We start from the raw sequence: 19307 nt of genomic DNA, 5'->3' as shown, positions 1-19307 counted from the left end.
GCTACATCAAAAGAAAAAGCATGGAGGCTATAAATACAGTCACAGAGGCACACTGGGTTTCACATTCCAAGCCAAGAGATCACAGGGCTCACCCTTCTGTACAGGAAAACACATTGACAGGATATTATACTCAACCACTAGATCACTTTTCTTAAAAAGCAGATTTGTGGGGCTGGAAAGGTAGCTTAGCAGTTAAAGCATTTGCCTGCAAAGCCAAAGGACCGTGGTTCGATTCTCCAGGACCCACGTAAGCCCAGTGCACAAGGGGGTACATGTATCTGGAGTTCATTTGCAGTGGCTAGAGGCCCTGGAGCACCCATTCTCTCTCTCTCTCTCTCTCCCTCCCTCCCTGTCTCTCTCTCCCTCTTTCTCTCTGTCAAATAAATGAATACATTTTTAAAAATTAAAAAGTAGATTTGTGAAAGTAAATGCTACTTTATGATACTTCCAATATTTCTCAGGACATCATTACTGTAGAGATTTCTATAATGTTAGCCAAAAAGAAGTCAGTATGTGGCCTTATATTTTTATTTTATTTCCTAGGCATTGGCTAATACGTCTATATAGGACCACATTCTTGACAAAGGAATTTCATATTGATTTGACCATTTAACTTGATCTAATCCTCTACTAATAAATAGACGACAAGTATGAAGAACAGTCCAGGGTCCACAGTCAGCATTTCTCATGGACCATCTCTTCTAGCCTAACAACACAAGTGAAATAGATAGTGTCAGTAACATTTTCAGTAAAACAGCAGTGAGTACAAGAAGTTACATAACCCAAGGCCAGCATGCTGGGCCAGGAAGAAGCACTTCAGAAACAGGTCTGCCTACTTCCTCCCCTGCCTGGCCCTGCTCTTTCCCCTACACCAGGCTGCTTCCCCATCACAGAGCCGGAAGACCAAAGGACTGAATGAGGCTGCTTACCTAGCAAAGGTGGAAACAGAATTTCAACCCAAGACCTGGTTCTGAATCTAACTACCATTCAGGTACAGCTAAGAGAGTAAGAGCACAGTTCCAAATTTGTTCACGAAAATGTGCAAGCAGCACAAAAAGTTATTATTTTGTACTTCCACAGAAAACCTTTTCTCATACTTACAAAAGGAGTAATGCACAGAATCTCTTTCTGCACTTCCAATGACAATGGTGGTGACTTGGGCTCTCTACACCCCCACAGTCAATGCAGAAAATCCAAAGGTATTTCATTCAACCACCCAGTCAACCCGGAGTGATCACCAAATGAGCAGCTGAGGGCCATGGCTTCCCAATCCTCCCCTTAAACAGTAACTCACCTAATATGCTACTAGCAAGTACATTGCCTTTAAGCTCTCTCCTTTATTTTTTTCAACTTCTGCTTTACTAACATGAAAGAAACCTTTGTTGATTGTTCTCATGTGTTAACCTCAGTCCCTCAGTAATTCTTCATCACTATCCAACTTCCTGAGAAATTTTTTAAGTATCTCGTGTGGCTTCCTGCTCCTAAGATAAGAATATTGTCCAACCTCACAGGGTAGAATCCAGGAAGAAACAGAGAATGTGGATTTCTACAAGAAGATTGCCCTGGATTATCTTCAAAGCAAGAAGGCTTGGGTGGACACAGGGACACATGTGTGCAAAGCCAACATTCACCGGGACTGAAGCAGGAGGACTGCTGGCTTAGGCTAGTAGTGAGATGAGCGTGGGGGGCGAGGTGGGGAGATGGGAGAATTCTAAGACTAGACATGCTCCACTTGATTGTCGTTTTCTAGTGTCTCTGTTATGTTTGGGCCTTTCTGTTGTTGTTTGGGGGTGGAGGGGTATTGCAGCACTGGAAGTCAAGTCCAGGGCCTCACACATATTTCCACTGGTCTCCCAAAATGCTCAGTGCTGAGTCTTGGAATGCACCACCATTCATCAGGTTGTCAGTGAGAACACCCAAAATTATGACTTTCTTTTTCTTCCATAAACAATGCATATCATACTCCCAATAGGTTAAATACAGAACCATGTAATTTCAGCTACATAGATGAAAATTTGTGATTGTACTGTAAAAATCTTTCCTTAAGGCATATTGGGTTTGTACTGTCCATGGGATCGATCATTTCATCACGGTAAACAACAACTCAATCACACTTTCATTAAACTTGAGAAGAATTTGCATATGTCCTATACAATTGTCTATGTTTTCTATTCATTCACTAATGAGTACTTTTTTAAGTCATAAAAGGCCCAATCATTTTGAATCCGAGAGCTCAGGAAAAACATGCAGAACAGAGGAGGAGCACGATGAGGGCTTAGTAAAGGGACGGCAAGGGCCACCGCGCATTTTTGCTGTAATAGATGCCAGAGAAAATAGCCTACCTTCTCAAGGCCCTCTGCTTTGCTAAAATAGTTATATGACTGAAACAGTCATGCATGTAGATAACCTTTTCCACTAGTTAGATTAGACTTAGAACATATTCTCATTTACGACTCACAAACTAAGATCTACAGAAAGAAACTTGGCCATAAAATCTCAGCATTCATGAATGGGAAGGGAAAAAAAAAGAGCAAAGTACTAATTCAAGCTAACAACCTCAAAATGGAGTGAAATTTATAATCCATAAAGTTTCTTCATGAACAAGTTTCTCAAATTTTCTCTTAAAAAGATCTACTCACACATCTCCTTAGAGCAACTGCCTTTTGGAAAAGGAAACTCAATGGGGAGCCTATAAGAGAACTCTAAGAAGGACTTGGTGGACAGCGCTGGACAGCCTTCAGAATGTGGGACCCACCACTTCGCTCCTACAAGTGAAAATCCATCAAGATAGCTATCTGGAGGGCTGCAGGCTAGCTGACTGGAACACCCCGGTGGACCACTGAGCTCTGATAATGAGCTGAGATGTCAGTCAGTAGAAAGAAACAAACAAAAGTCCAGGCAACACTAGAAAAAGAAAGAACACAAACCTAAAAATACTCAGTTCTTTGGAGTCTGGCTGCACTTCCTGTCCTTGCATTCTATAGAGTTTGTTGTTTTCCAAACAAGTCCCCAAAGCTGGGAGTGGCGGCACATGCCTGTAATGCCAGCACTCAGGAATGCAGAGAGGGTTCATCCTTCAGGCCTGACTTGGGAAAAAGTGAGATCTGCCCCCATGTTAAACCCCGACCCCAGATAAAGGTAAATCTGGACATCTATCTACACAGACAAGAGGTTCCAAAAGAAACTAAATACAGTTAGGACACAGCAAGGCCTGGGATTCAGTTACAATCAATAGATTCTTTCCCAGAACAGGACTTTAACCTTATACAGGGTCAAGAGGAGGTAGCACAAATCATCCTGTCCACACACTTTATCACTATGCCTTTCCATGCTCTACTCAAAAATAGAAGAAAATGCTCAAAACTGATGCTCAATGTAATGAACATTCAAGGTATGGTCTTCAGATCAGGTGCAGATATAGTCACCAAGTTTCTTCTTGAAGAAAGAAGTGATGTCTTTCCACCTGCCTCAGAGGCAGGACAGCAGAGCAGTTATGATGAGCCCAGGAGCCAGCAAACCTGGCTTGCCCTGTTTCTAACAGCAGAAAGTTAGAAGACTAGAACCTACCTAATATGGTTGTTAGGAAGACTAAGTGATGGAACATATGAAATAAAACTAGAAAGCAGCAAATAATAGACAGCTGCTATTAATTTTTTAATTACCATTAGCTATTATTCAGATTAGGTGGGTAGATTTCAAATATATCTCAGATATTATAAGAATAAATTATTTGAGCAGGCCATTGTGTTGCAGGTGCAGGAAATCAAAGACATCTAAAAAATTATCATCCAAGAAACAGAGGAGGAAAAGATAATCTCAAATAAAAATCAAATCAGCCAGACAATCTAAATATGTAGGGAAATCACCACCACAAGCCATGAAGCATTCTTTCATCTGGAATACTTTGTTATCTGATAAGATTAGAAGCTTTTCATCAAGGATGCTAAACACATACAATCCTTATTCCCAAATGTTCCAACCCCAGATCCAGCAAAGCATGAGTGTTAGCTACTGATTTGGGAAAAGGATTTTTTTTTTTTAATTAAACTGAATTTCAACTCTCATCTTTAAAAGTTTGATATCTGAGCTGGAGAGATGGGTTAATGGTAAAGTCTCTTGCCTACAAAGCCTAAGGACCCAGGTTCTATTAGTACCCATGTAAACCACATGTCAGGTGGTACATGCGTCTAAAGTTCATTTGCAGTGGCTAGAGGTCCCGGCATGCCCATTCTCTCTCTCAAATAAATAAAATACTATACTTTAAAAAACAGTTTGATGTTTGAGAGATGGCTTGCTTAAAATACTCATGGCCAGTTAGTACCCACATAAAGCCAGATGCACAAAGTGGCACATGTATCTGGTGTTCGCTTGCAGGGGCAGGAGATCCTGGTGAACCTATTCTCTCCCTTACCCCCTGCTTGCAAATAACTAAATTATTTTTTTAACTTGCATGTTTGAACAAGACTGAGTCAAAGGTTACTATAAAAATTTACATCCATGATACTTTTAGAAACATTTAAGTAAGCAATAAGATATTCAAATTTTTATATGAAAATTCAAACTACAAAGAAAATGTTTAAAGACTAAATATATCTTCAAGTCTTTCCTTTTCACAGTGTCTCCCTACGTAGCTCACGCTGGCCTCAAACTCCAGATACTCTTGCCTTGGGCTCCAAAGTGCTGGGATTACAGACATGCACCACAGCATCTTAAAATAAAGCAGCTGCCTTCTTTTCTTTTACACAAAGCACAAAAGGTATGCTTAGGGACATGGCTGATGTCTAACTAAATTAGGGGCAAAACGTGGCTTCTCTAAATTCTTTATTTCTTACTTTGGGCAGAGATTCTTTTCTCTGGATAGTCACAAGCAGCCACAGTCATCTCACAACTATACTCATACATGCAAAGAACCTGCATAAAACCTACACACAGGGACCCTCACATGACCACAGGGAACAAAAGCCCCTAACCAAGACATACATATCACACTTCAAGTATGACTTTATCAATTTGCAATACTTAGTACATTATTTATTATAATGCTAATAAAGATGAATGTATAATTTGGTCCTCAAACAAGCACTGATTCAGGGATAATCAATCAGAATTTAAAAATAAACTCAATGGTGTGGGCATGCAAACTCAGGCTCTGGTCAATAAACCAAGGATAGAGAACAAGAGGGGATTGTACCAGAACTACAAGGTATGACCCTATTACTAAAGACTCCACATGCTGGGGCTGCAGGGCACTGAGAAATCAAGCTGGAGCTGAGCTGAAAGTGTCCTCCCTGTTGACTAGCTGTCAGGATACTGGAAATAACTATACAGTTTGTTGGAGGAGAAAAGTCACTAATGGTCTAAATCAGCAGTGGACCCTACAAGCTTTACTGGTGGCCAGCCAGGCACCAGCCGGTGCAATGGTAGCATGTCTGTTATGGGGAAAACCAACAGTTCTCTGATTAGATTGAGGCCTCCTCCTCAGTAGGGAATTCCTGCCTAGTACTGAAAACCTAATGAAAAGACTGTGGCAGGGAAAGTCATAAGCCCTAGCAATTTAACTGCTACTGTTGTCTGGTTAAATGCATATATTATGCCCACTAAACAGCCCTCTAAATACTTATATTTATACCATAAATGTTACTCTCATGTTTGGTTAGAGAAGCTTCTCTTTTCAGGGAGAATCAAAACTTATCAAAGTCCTGAGAAGAAGTGAGACAATGGACTGTTCAGCACCTAGTGAGACAACTCTACCACACCCTCCAAAGCTCAGGAACTATTGCAGAAGAGGTGGTGGAAAGAATGTAAAAGTCAAAGGAAGGGTGGGGTGCTTTGTAATACTGTCTTCCAGACATAAAGTGACCTAGATACTCATGACCTCACAGTGGGTGACACTACCTACACAAGATCTGAATAATAGGAGGGAAGAAAATAATGACATCAAAATAGGAGAGAGACTAGTTGGAAAAGGATTTAGTGGAGAGGAAATTTGGGAGGGGAAAGAAAGAGGATGGTGGAAGGGGACTATGATCATATTATATAGTCTGTATGTACAGATTGTCAAAAGAAAGAAAGAGAGAGAGAGAGAAGGGGGAGGAAGAAAGAAAAGAAGGAAGGAAACAAAAAAAAAGAGGGGCTAGAGAGATGGCTCAGCAGTTGAAGGTGCTTGCTTGCAAAGCCTGCCAGCCCAGGTTCACTTCTTCAGTATCCACGTAGCCAGATGCACAAAGGGACACCTGTGTCTGGAGTTCATTTACAGTAGCAAGAGGCCCTGAAGCATGTATACTTACTTTCTTTCTCTTCTTCTCTCTGTCTGTCTCCCAACCTCTCCCATCTCTTGCACATGTGCTCTCACTCTCTCCTCACAAATAAATAGTTTTTAAAAAGTAAAAGAAAAACCATGGTGGCTAAAGACATGGCTCAGCAGTTAAGGTGCTTGCCTACAAAGCCTAAGGACCTAGGTGTGGTTCCCCAGTACCTACATAAAGCCAGATGCACAAAGTCGTGCATGCATCTGGAGTTCATTTGCAGTGGCTAGAAGTCCTGGCATGCACAGTTTCATATTCTCTCTCTCTCTCTCACCTGTTTCTTTTTCTCTTCTCTTCTCTCTCTCAAATAAATAAAGAAAATATTTAAAGAAAATATTGTACAAAAAAGGGCTAAAAGACTAATGGGTTAAACAAAAAAAAGAGAGAGAGAGAGAGCTGAAGAGATGGTTTACTGGTAAAGGCACTTGCCTGCAAAGCCAAAGGACCCAGGTTCGATTCCCCAAGACCCACATAAACCAGATACATAAGGTGGCACATGTGTCTGGAGTTTGTTCGCAGCAGTTGGGGGCCCTGGTGAACCCATTCTCTCTCTCTCTCTCTCTCTCTCTCTCTCTCTCAAATAAACAGAGTAGATTTTTTTTTTAAAGAGAGAGAAAATACAAATTTTCACAGAAAGAGATAAAATGATTTTTTAAGGATCCTTGAGTCCTTTATTTATTGATTGATTTTTATTTACTTACTACAGCTCTGGGGACCAAACTCAGGGCCTTGAGCATGAGGAAAGTGCTGCTACACTGACCTATATGCCTATCCCTCCAGAGTCCTACACTTTTAGTATCCGTTTTTGAAATCGGAGAAAATTGTGAATTAAAATTTAAAATCCTGAAAGTGTTTACTAATGTTGTATTACTATTTTTATAACTTTTTTTCTGATTATAAGAACTTTTTTATGCTTTTGAATTTAAATTTCACATTTACTATTTATATTGACAAATCTATCTACATTTTCTTATGTTTCCTTCTCTAAACTTTTTTTTCTTTTTTGGTACAAGGGATTAACTCCATGCCTTGTGTATGCTAAACATGCCCCTGCGCTAAACTCTCTTGAACTTTTAAACTCTCTAGAAATAGTACCATGCTCTGTTATTAGCTGCCTGTGTTTTTGTAGGAATAAATCAAATCCTTTTCAGAGAATAGCTTTGAAGCCAAGAGCCCATGTGAAGTTTGAAAATAACCCTGTCCTAGCCCACAATTTGTTCAGTAGCCTGAGAGAGAAATCAGTCTGTTCTGGGGAACATGAGGTGAGCTTCCAAAGAGCCTTGGGGGTCTGGCTGATAAGACACAAAGCCTGGGAGAAGGTGACAAGGACACTTCCCACAACTAAGAACGGATACAGACAAGCAGCTGCCAATACGGACAAGCAGCTGCCGGTACACAGCGGAAGAAGTCTACGCACAGGACAGGCACTCGCCTCAGAGCTTGGGTGCTGATTTCTCACGAAGGAGACCAGCTGCATTTTGGTCTTTGGATCTTAGTGTCTCTTGGAACACTCCCAGAAATCTGATACCCTTCTCTCTGGAAGTTAAGCTAATGTGAACTGAGTCACGTGCAACCAGTAGAGAGCTAGGAAATCCAGAAAGGTACCATTTCTAAAGTGAACAGCATTACTAAAGGACTGACAGTGCATGAAAAAAATAAGTTTCTAAGAACTGCAAGTAAACCAGAACAGTGAAAGAAAGGCAACTGCCCAGCCATATTCTCAGGTAGCCTACTCATCACCTTTTCTAGAAGCTAGTCACAGTAACTTTAATACAAGAGATAAAGCCATTTTTAAGCCTGTGCTTGTAAAATAACCAGAGATATTTCCCAACTTAAAATGGTTTGACAGTTGGGCCTTAGGATGGTACAAGAAGAAAATCCTTGCTTTGAATTTTGATCTTTTCTTGGGCTAGTTACAGGTCAGAAAACAAAGTAATATGGTTGATCCTGGGCAGAGGCAAAAACCACAGCTCCCAGGCAACCAAAAGACCACAGGGCGAGTGCCTGAAACACTGCAGCGTGCTGGGCTGCAGCCTATGGGGCTCAACAGGTTCCGTGTACGCAATGCTTTTACACGTTAGGACACTGTCGGTTTATGATGGGTTAATTTGTTGTAACACAAGATTTTTTTTTTCCAGGAGAAAGATAAAGGCGGGCTGGAGACATGGCTTAGCAGTTAAAGGACTTGCCTGTAAAGTCTAAGGACCCAGGTTCAACTCCCCAGAACCCACGTAAGCCAGATGCACAAGGTGATGCATGTGCACAAGGTGATACACCCATCTGGAGTTCAAATGCAGTGGCTAGAGGCCCTAGCAGGCCAGTGTTCTCTATCTCTCCCATTAAAAATATACATATACATCTATCTATCTATCTATCTATCTATCTATATATATATATATATATATATAGAGAGAGAGAGAGAGAGAGGGAGAGGGAGAAAGGGAGAGAGAGAGAGGAAATGATGTTTTAAAATATGATTTTTAGGGTTGGGAAGATGGCTCTCTGATTAAAGGCACTTGCTTCCAAGCTTACCAACCCAAGTTCAATCTCCTGAGGTCCCACATAAAGCCGGGCAGGAAGTGATGCATGTGTCTGCCAACAGACCAATTGGCCATTGCGACGGGAGTTCTGAGGCAGGACTGAAAACCAGGTCTTTTGGATAGCAGTTAAGTGGACTCAGTGATGCTGCCAAGACCATCGTGATTCTGTGCATGGCTCTCTTCAACAGCTTGGAAAAACAGTCCAACTACTGACCTGATTCTGTGTTCTGGGCTGGCATGGGCCTGCAGCGCAACCACGGGAAGAGCAGACACCTTCCTCCTGAAGGAAGCGGCTGTGGACGTGCGCGTTATACCTGAGAGGAAGGGAAGAGAGGAGGACTCAGCCAAGGCTCTGCATAGAAGCTTATGGCACCGCAAGTCATTTATTTTCTGCTGATTCTGTCTTGTCACCCAATGTGTAACTTTAACAACAAACAAGATCACTTAAGACCTATGGACAACAGGGACTTTTCAAGTGTTCTCCATAGACCAATGGTTCAAGTCTTCACCTGATGGGGGTGGAAACACACTAGAGTTCTGCAGATTCCGTGGCAACATAGTCATCGGTGATAGAGACAGGATGTGAGCCCAGCTCTAGGACTTCTGGGATAGTACTCATCATTTGTTCATCTCATAACCCACTGTCTGGTCTCCAGGGAGAAGACAACATCATATGACTTCTGTAGGTGTATTTGTTAGGCATCAGAAGACAAATGTAGTAGAAAGCTCAATTGATTTGTACTAAAAAATATCTCAAACTGGGATGGGGAAATGGCTCAGTGGTCAAAAGTGCTTTCCTTGCAAGGCCTGCCTGCCCAGTTCAATTCTCCAACAACCACTTAAAGCTGGAAGCAAAGTAGGGCATGGGCCTGTGATTCCAACGCACCTAGAGGAGGAGAAGCAGAGCCAGGAAAATCTGAAGGTTGTAGGCCACCTAGTATGACATTCTTCTATAGACTGGAAGTTTGTCTGCAGCAACAGCAGTAGACTCTGTCTCAAGGAAGATGGGCTCCTCCTCTATTTCCACCATGCCATGGTATGCATACATGCATACATGCGCGCACACACACATAATTTATTAAAACTATTTCCTCAAATCATGGCTTCACTTTCCCAGTGACAAGTGTGACTTCTCAGATGGCAGATACACACCAGCTTAGCAAGACAGAAGACTTTAAAACACACTTTTAATGCACCATTGACTGAGTACTATTAGGAATTCAAATGGCAGTATGAAGAAGTGATGACATGTCTCCTAAATTGTAACTTCAGAGTATGGCTTAGTTACCTTTTAAACATATTAATTGCTAAGTACATGTTTAGTTAAATGCAAAACAATAACATGAATGTCTCCTGGCATGGTGGCTCATGGCTGTCATCCCAGCATTTAAGGGGTACACGTCAGTCTGAGCTAAATTTGACTGCTTAGAAAACAAACAAACAAAAAAAATGAACATGTATGTACCTGCCAGTCCACCTAAGAAATAAATATAAGTTATTCAAACCATTTGTCCATAACTCAACCCATCTACCTTCTGTATGTGAAACCCTCTATTTTGTATTTATCAATGTTATTTTAAGTACATCACATTCATGTATCCTTCAACAATATGGTATTTCAGTTAGCAGATCCATAATAATAATATCAAACAGCTCTGTTCTTTATAGAACTTGACATTTTCATTCAATACTATTTTCCAAGATTCATTTTCACTGGCTAATACTGTGTTATGTAATTGTACCCCAAACCAAAAATTTGGTTATTCCCTGTCCTGTTAAAAGGACCCATTTTGTCTCATTATTAACATTTATACTGTGAAAGTTCTAATACTTCTCTTCTGTTCTACATGTGGGTCTCTGAAGTATATGCTCAAGAATTCAGGAATATGTATGGGCTGAGGAGACGGCTCAGCAGGTGAAGAAAGCTTGTCACTCAATCAAGACGACCTATACTTAACTCCCAGTGTCCACATAAAAAGTTGGCATGGCTGTGTATGCCTCTGTTCAACCCCAGAGCTGAAGGCAACTTAGATAAGAGAATTGCTGGGTTTCACTGGTGAGCCAGTATGAGAATAAAAACTGCTGCTCCAGTTTCTGTGAGAGGCTGCAGCCCAAGGAAACACAGCAGAACTGTGATGGAGGAGGACCTGATGTTCTATTTTGGCTTCCAAACCTGTGTCCATGGGGCATGTGCATCTACGCACACATGTGCACATACTATACACATATACCACCACACATACATACAAATTCAATTGCTCATGACGATACCAATTTTCTTTCCCCTACAGTATATTTAGCAATTTATAGTTTTAACAGCAACAATGGCTCATATTCAGCCACATCCTCAGCAAACTTAGTAAACCCAGTTTTTCATTTTTAAGATATAAAGTGGGATTCAACTGCAATTTTAATTTGCATTTTCCTGCTGATTAATGTTGTGAAGCATTTCTCCATATTCATTGATTACCACACGTTTCCTCTCTGAAAAAATACCTTTTCATTTCTTTTGTTTTAATTTTAATTTTTATTTATTTGAGAGAGAAAGAGGCAGACAGAAGTAGCATGGGTACACCAGGGCCTCCAGCCACTGCAAACAGACTCTAGATGCATGTGCCATCTTATGCATCTGGCTTACATGGGTCCTGGGGAATTGAACTTCAGGCCTTTGGCTTTACAGGCAAACACCTTAACTGCTAAGCCATCTCTCCAGTGTAATTATCTACTCATTTCTTTTGCTCATTGTATCCTGAGTTGTTTTCCTTTTCTTATGGCACAGAAATGTTGCATGTGTTCTGGATGCTGGTTACCTAGAGAGGCCAGTTCTGAAAGGTCAGTGTTGAGATAAGAAGAAAATGCAGGAATGGCAGAAGGCCATGCAGCTGAAATAGCAGGCTAGAAGGCCGATGTTCTTCGCAACCCATTTTTTAATATTAATCCAATCTTCGTGTATCAAAGCACAGGGACAAAATGCTTCAGCCAGATTTATTAGCTTTCATCTCAGTATAGTCCATCCAAGAGCAAACACTATGAAATGATTTCAGCACATCTACCTATGATATACAGTGTAATATGCAGGAGTCAGGTTTTACACCAGTCACATATTAGACAGGGTTCCCATTCTGACCCTGACAACTTACATATTTTTATACCATACTTTGCTTATTTCTAATATAGAATAAATCAGGCACAATGTCATCCTTGTAAATGAAGGTAAATTCTGTTGATCCTCTTTGTGGTCAAGCATCACAAACAAGTACTCCACCCTTCTAGTACACCTCCATCCAAACTGAGCATATGCCCATTGGACTTTCACTGAGCACCACACCACTAATACTTAAAGGTGACCAATTACCCACAGACTTAAATCCAAAGACCAGTCAGTTCTCACCTTTCTTGACCACTGGCAGCATTTCCCGTAACTCATCACAGCCTGACATATTTCCTTCCTTTATTTCATCCCATCTCACTGCCAACTCCTTTTCTTCCTCCTCCTCTTCACTTCTAGCATTCTAGCTCCTACTCCTTCCCTCTAACCTGTCAGCAAAGAGGAGGATCTATGCTTAACGTATGTCCTAAACCTAACTCCCCTTCCCCACTTACACAACAACTCTTCCAGTGAAAGTCTATCCTGGATCATCTCTCACTTGGGGTCTTGCCAAAGTTGAGTAACTGACCTGCCAACTTCTACCTTTAGCCTATGTCAGTCCCTTCTCAGGAAAGCAGCCAGAATGACCTGACCATCTTACATACGTCACAAAACGTAACATAGCATAAGTTCCTTCTCACCTCACAATGTCTTTCATTTCGCTCAAGTAAAAGCCAAAATTGTGTCATAAGAGCGAACATAACTATGGTATGCTCCCCATTGCCTTTACTTCAGTTCCACACAGCTTCCTTGCTAAACTCTCCACTGGCTGGGTATACTCCTGCGTTTGGCCGTTATGCGTGCCGTTCTGTCTATGTGCTTCTCCATGAAAGAAGTACCTTCACATGCAGCACCGTCTTCACACCGTGCTCAAACGTCTCCTGGATGGTCTTTCCAATCTACTCTACTTAAAGAACCACTTTAAATTGCAACACATGAGCCCCAATGTTCTCTAAACCCTGTCTTTCATTTTTCTCCAGGGTTACCAGCTAACTCATCTACTTTTCTTCTACTCCTGTTTATCTGTCTGCCCACAAAAGTGTAAAAATCAATAAAGGGCAAAAATTTGTTTTGTCTGGTACTCCATCTTGAACACCTGGAAAACAAAATGTGCCCAGCAGGCAGTTAACCATCAAATGCAAAATTTTCTTAGGAAAAAAAAAAAGGTACCACTTTAGTTTACAAAACAAGATAATCTAATTTTTAATAACCATAAGAACATAACCTGATTTCTGGAGTAAATGATCTGTTCAAGAACTCCTTTAAAAGATATGACGATGATGGTCCTAAAGGCTGCAGCAGACATGGTGCTAAGGCACCCAAGCCTTTACCCAGCTCAGGCTTTGGGTTCTGAACCTCCACACAATGACTTGTTTATTTTCCACTAAGGGCTGTCACAGCCAACAATGGGTGGCCTAAGCCACGCCACCCACACACGGGAACATATTATAAAAATGTTCATTCCAAACCCTGGTTCCAAAGAGCTAAGCTTTTTATAAATGAGAAGAGTCCAAATACAAATGACAGATATTTTTTAATGTTTTAAATATTTTACTTGGAATAATTTCAAACTTACAGAAAAGATGTGAATATTGTATAAAAAGACAAGCATCACAATTACAGCCAGATCCTCATTAAGTTACTACCTTTGTTTTTTTACTATTTTACTATTTGTGCCCACCTATTCCTTCCCTTTCTCACCCCTCCACGGGGCACACAGTTTTCATGTAGCATCTGAGGAAGAACTGTACATGGTTTTACTTGGTGCTCCTCCACTCACTGCTTATGACCTCAAAGACGCTCTCTCCTCTATAAACACACCTCAGAGCAAATGCCAACAAGGTGAACATTACCGTACTCTTTCTATCTATTCTATGGTCTGTGCAGTCACGTTCACAACTGACCCAGTGCAGATCAGGGTTTGTAGCCTGTGGCTCCCTCTTCTGAGCCTCCAGTAGCATGGAACACTTCCATGGCCTCAATCTCTTATGGTATTAACTCAGATGAAGAACATCGCCCTTTCCCCATGCCCTCGTTTTTACAAAGTGCATTGCGTGCATGATGTATGTGTGTGACGAGGGTCAGAGGACAACTTTTGAGTGTCAGTCCTCACTCTGAACCCCTCGGAGGCAGGGTCTGAGATGGCAATCCATCTTTTCATCATTGCTTTTTCTCCAGGAGAGCCAGCCCCAGAGCCTCAGGAAGGCCCTCCTGTATATGTCTTCTTTCCTACACATAAGTATGGCTGGGATTACACATGTCTGCTACAGTATCTAGCTTCTTATCTGGATGCTTGGGTTCCAAACTCAGGTACTCACACTATAGAAGCAAGCCATCTCCCAAGCCCCTCATTGTTTTAAGTATAATAGTCCTCATTTAACAGCTAGCTGATGTTTCCCCCTAATCTGGGGCTATGTGTCTTTGGGCAGAATACAACATAGGAGTGACAGCATGTTCCCCTCAGGGTGTCATCTCTGGAGCCACGTAGTGACCATCTGCCCCATCTGGTTGTTGGACCTCACCAAGGTAGGATCACTATTATTTTCTCCCTAGCAACTAATATACTAGCTGTGCGGAAATGCTATGAACCACAGAAATACCTGCTCCTCAGTATCACCCCAGTTTTCTTTGGATTCTGGCCTCTCTAAGTATAGCTAGTCATGACAACCAGATACAAAAGATGACTTTCCAACCCACGAACTTGAAGGCTACTGGAAGAAGAGCTTTCCTGCCTTCTGCTTACTTACCTGCTAATCAGTTTGGCATGGTTATGGATTGATTCCTTTTTTTTTTTTTTGAGGTAGGGTCTCACTCTAGCCTAGCTGACCTGGAATTTACTGTTGTCTCAGGGTGACCTCAAACTCACAGCAATCTTACTACCTCTGCTTCCCAAGCATTGGGATTAAAGTCATGTGCCATCATACCAGGCTTTAATGAGTCATAATCCATTACCATATTTATCTGATGATCAAATGATCTCAATTTGGATAAGGAGAACACCAACAGGCTTCTAGTGTCATGCTCACATTTTTTAAAAAGTATTTTAATTTTTATTCATTTGAGAGACAGAGAGAGAAAGAGGCAGATAGAAAGAGAGAGAATGGGTATGCCAAGACCTCTACCTGTTGCAAATAAACTACAGACACATGTGCCACCTGGTACATCTGGCTTACATGGGTCCTGGGGAATCAAATAAGCACCTTAACCATTAAGCCATCTCTGCAGCCTGTGCTCACATTTTTGAAAAAAAAGAAAAGAAAAGAAAAGAAAGCTCTGAGCCAGGTACAGGGGTGCATGTCTTCAACCCCAGCACTCAGGAGGCAGAGGTGGGAAGGTAAATGTGAGTTCAGTCAGCCTGGGGTATAGTGAAACCCTACCTTGAAAAAAACAAAGAAAAGAAAGATCTGCACTCACCTGGTGATGCACTCTGCCCTAGCTTATATACTTTATTTCTCTGAGGACCTCTGACCCTTGAGATGGGAACGGTAACACAAACCAAGGTTTGAGTTAGGTGTACTCTTTGCATTTTAGCCCTTCTATTGGACAGACCTAGAGAACACACACACACATGCATACAGGTGCCCACATATATGAATGCATCTGTATATATGTATATATACAAATTTGCATGTATGCATGCATGTGTCCATATGCATATGTGCATACACATATATGCATATACAAATATATACATGTGTATATATATACAGACATACCCACACATATGCTGGTTTCAAAACAATGAATTCACATTGATGTCTTCAATCCTAATCCATCCCCATAGGATTTATTTTTACCTTCTCCCATCCCACACTTGTAGGGAGACTCTTCCTCACCCCAACAACATCAAAACTAAATCCTCAAAACATCCTTGGAGTATTTTGTCCATATAATTACAAACATAAACACAACAAATAGCGCTCAGGATGGTTTACAACTCCTCTCTCGCCTCCAAGTTGAGGGGAAATACTCAAATGTTGTGCTAACAAGGTACTTCAACTCATTATTTGTCCCCTTTAATGCACACATAGTATTAATTTAAAATATGATCTGATCCATTTGTCTTCATGAGTTTTTTCAAGTCCCATCTCACCTTGAATATAGAATATAACATGCTTTGCAAATCAAAACTAAGGCTGGGAAGATGGCTCAGTGGTTAAAGATGCTGCTTGCAAAACTTGCCAGCCAGGGCTCAATTCCCCAGTTCCCATGTAAAGCCAGGCACAAAGAATGGTGCATATGTCTGGAGTTTGTTTGCAGTAGCAGGAGGCCCTGGCATGCCCATTTATATCTCTCCTTTCTCTCTTTTTCTTTCTGTCACTATCTTAAATGAATAAAAATGCCAAAAAAGAAAAAGAAAATATAAAATCAGGACTGGAAAGATGGCTTAGCAGTTAAGGCATTTGCCTGCAAAGCCAAAGGACCCCTGTTCAATTTCCCAGAATCCATATAAGCCAGATACACAAGGTGATACATGCATCTGGAGTTCTTTTGCAGTGGCTAGAGGCCCTGGCATGCCTATTCTCTTTCTCTCTGTCTGCCTCTTTCTCTTTCTCACTCTCTCTCAAATAAATAAACATAAAAAAAGACAATCAAAACTATGTTAAAGAGGTCTAAGTTTGAGGTTTCACTCCACCCATAAGCCTTCAACTCCAGTATTTCTCACCATCATTTTTTATTTGTAAAACAAGCAGATGTGTATGTATGCTTTATTTTCCTTTTTTTTATATAAATGATAGCACACTGTCTCTACATGCTTGCTTACACTAAGTAGCTAAACCCACACTGGAGAAACAATTTAAATCATCTTCTAGGGCCAGCAGTATGACGCCAAAAACCAGAGAGGTGAAGAGAAAAAAGGACTAGACATCTAATATCCTATGTAATCACACATTAAGATCTTTTAACAAAGTAATGGAAAATCAAATCTTACAATATATAGAAAGGATATTACAACACAACCCAGTGATGATTATCTTAGAAAGCCAAGGCCTGTTCAGAATTCAAACTATTAATCAATACAATTCACCATGGCAACAGAATACTGAAGAAAAAACAGGGTTTTAATATATATCAAATAAGACGACAAAATTTAAGACGCATTCATGACAAAAACTGTTACTAAGCTCAAGCCTTTAGTCCCAGCCTTGGGGAGGCTGAGGTAGGAGTATCATAGGGAGTTCAAGGTCAGCCTGGGGCACCAGGATTCACCACTTACTGCGTCCTGACTGCCTCATGCTCTTGCCACCATGGGCCCAAACAAGATGGACTGATTCTCTTTTTATTATTATTATTATTATTGTTTATTTTTATTTATTTATTTGAGAGCGACAGAAAGAGAAATAGGCAGATAGAGAGAATGGGCACACCAGAGCCTCCAGTCACTGCAAATGAACTCCAGATGTGTGCGCCCCCTTGTTCATCTGGCTCATGAGTGTCCTGGAGAATTGAGCCTCAAACCGGGGTCCTTAGGCTTCACAGGCAAGCGTTTAGCCACTAAGCCATCTCTCCAGCCCCTGATTCTCCTTTTAAACCATGTGCCAATATAAGCCTGTTTGAAGTTGCTTTTGTCAGGTATTTTGTCACAGCAACAAACAAAGTAATTAATATTACATACTACATCAAAATTAACTTTTGCTCTTTAAAAGACAGCTAGGGCCAGACATGGTGGTGCACACCTTTAATCCTAAGCACTTGAGAAGCTGAGGTAGGAGGCCAGCCTGAGCTACAGATTAAGTTCTAGGTCAGCCTGGGCTACAATGAGACCCTGCCTCAAAAAACCAAAAATAGGATCAGGCATGGTGGCACTTGGGAAGCAGAGGTAGGAGTATCAACATGAGTTTGAGGCCACCCTGCGACTACATAGTGAATTCCAGGCCAGCCTAAACTAGAGTGAGACCCTCCCTTGGAAAACCAAAAAATAAATAAATAAAAAATAAAAATTAATTACTTCAGCAAATAAATAAAAATAAAAGGCAGCTATGGCCTGGGAAGATGGCTCAATGGATAAAGTGTTTGCTGTGCAACTCTAGTACCTGAATTTGGATTCCCCAGATCCTGCATAAATGCTACAAGCTTTGACAGGATTCTATAATCCCAATGTGTCTGCAATGAGAAGGAAAGGGGAGACAGAAGAACTTCCAAGAAGTTTGGGAAGAAAGCAGTGAGGCAGAAATGAGGGAGAAGGCAAGAACCAGCTGGAAATTTGAAAGCGCACAATAAATAAATAAATAAATAAATAAATAAATAAATAAATAAATTAAACACAACTATAAAACTGAGAACTCATGGGCCTAGGGAAATGGCTCAGAGGATGAGTGCTTTCTGCACAATCATGAGGACCCGAGTTCAACACCTAGCACCCACTAAAAAAGCTAGGCATGGAGGTGTATACCTGTAACCACAGAGTTGAGAGGGGATGGAGAAAGGAAGATCAGTGGGGACAGTCCAGCCAAAATTTGAAGAGCTCCAGGTTCAGCTGGGAGACCCTATTTCTAGGATACTAGGTGAAAGGGGACACCTGAGTATCCTCCTCTGGCTTCCATGTGCTTGTGCACGGGCACATGTATCTGCAGAAACATGTTCATACAATACCTTACATACACACACCACATACTACACACACAAACCAAAATAAAATAGAAAACTTAAACTGGCTGAAGTATTTGTAAAATATATAATAGAACTGGTATTCAAAATATACAAAAAATGTACATAACTCAGTAAAAGAGCAAATAAATTTTAAAAAGAGCAAGCTGTCAGCAGGTAGGGTGACACAGAGAACACACACATGAAAGGATGCATGCTGCCATTAGCTTTCATGAAACACAAATCAGAAACAGTTTGAGTAAAACTGCTGTGAAACATTAGCCTTTCTCTGGATGTATGCTCTTAGTGTTCTTGGATAAATCCTAGGACTGGAATTTCTAGTTCATAAGAATATGTTCAGGCTTACAAACAACTTAGGTGCTTGCTAACGTGACTACTCCGTGCCAGTCCTGCAGGAAAGGAAGCTGGCTGTGCACAGTCATACTATTAAACTTCATCGACAGCAGTCTCAGCCAACGTGCAATGGTATCACTTGATCACCTGAATATGCATTTCTCAGTTTTCTATTTGTGCCTGTGCTGGTCTGAGTCAGGTGTCCCCCATAAACTTAGGTGTTCTGAATGCTAGGTTCCCAGCTGATGGATATTTGGGAATTAATGCCTCCTGGAGGCGGTGTATCGTTGGGGGTGGGCTTATGGGTGTTACAGCCAGTTTCCCCATGCCAGTGTTTGGCACTTTCCCGTTACTATGGTCCACCTTATGTTG

General features: G+C 41.1%; 1 protein-coding gene across 6 annotated transcripts in view; it reads right to left on the bottom strand.

Annotated features, from left to right (window-relative positions):
- Positions 1-9159, bottom strand: part of Wdfy3 (WD repeat and FYVE domain containing 3) — a 250165-nt gene extending 241006 nt beyond the window's left edge. For 5 of the 6 annotated variants that reach the window (XM_004661584.2, XM_004661585.2, XM_045143336.1 and 2 more), the window contains exon 1: positions 9060-9159. The gene's annotated coding sequence lies outside the window, so the exon portion shown is untranslated. Of the gene's footprint in view, positions 1-8841; positions 8859-9059 lie in introns of those variants that run through there. The other variant, XM_045143335.1, reaches the window with a different exon arrangement.
- Positions 9160-19307: the final 10148 nt, after the last annotated feature.

The sequence above is a fragment of the Jaculus jaculus genome, chromosome 2, assembly GCF_020740685.1.
Source record: "Jaculus jaculus isolate mJacJac1 chromosome 2, mJacJac1.mat.Y.cur, whole genome shotgun sequence".
Taxonomy (NCBI): domain Eukaryota; kingdom Metazoa; phylum Chordata; class Mammalia; order Rodentia; family Dipodidae; genus Jaculus; species Jaculus jaculus.
Note: the sequence above shows the minus strand (reverse complement) of the source record. Positions and strands in the feature narration are given on the sequence as shown.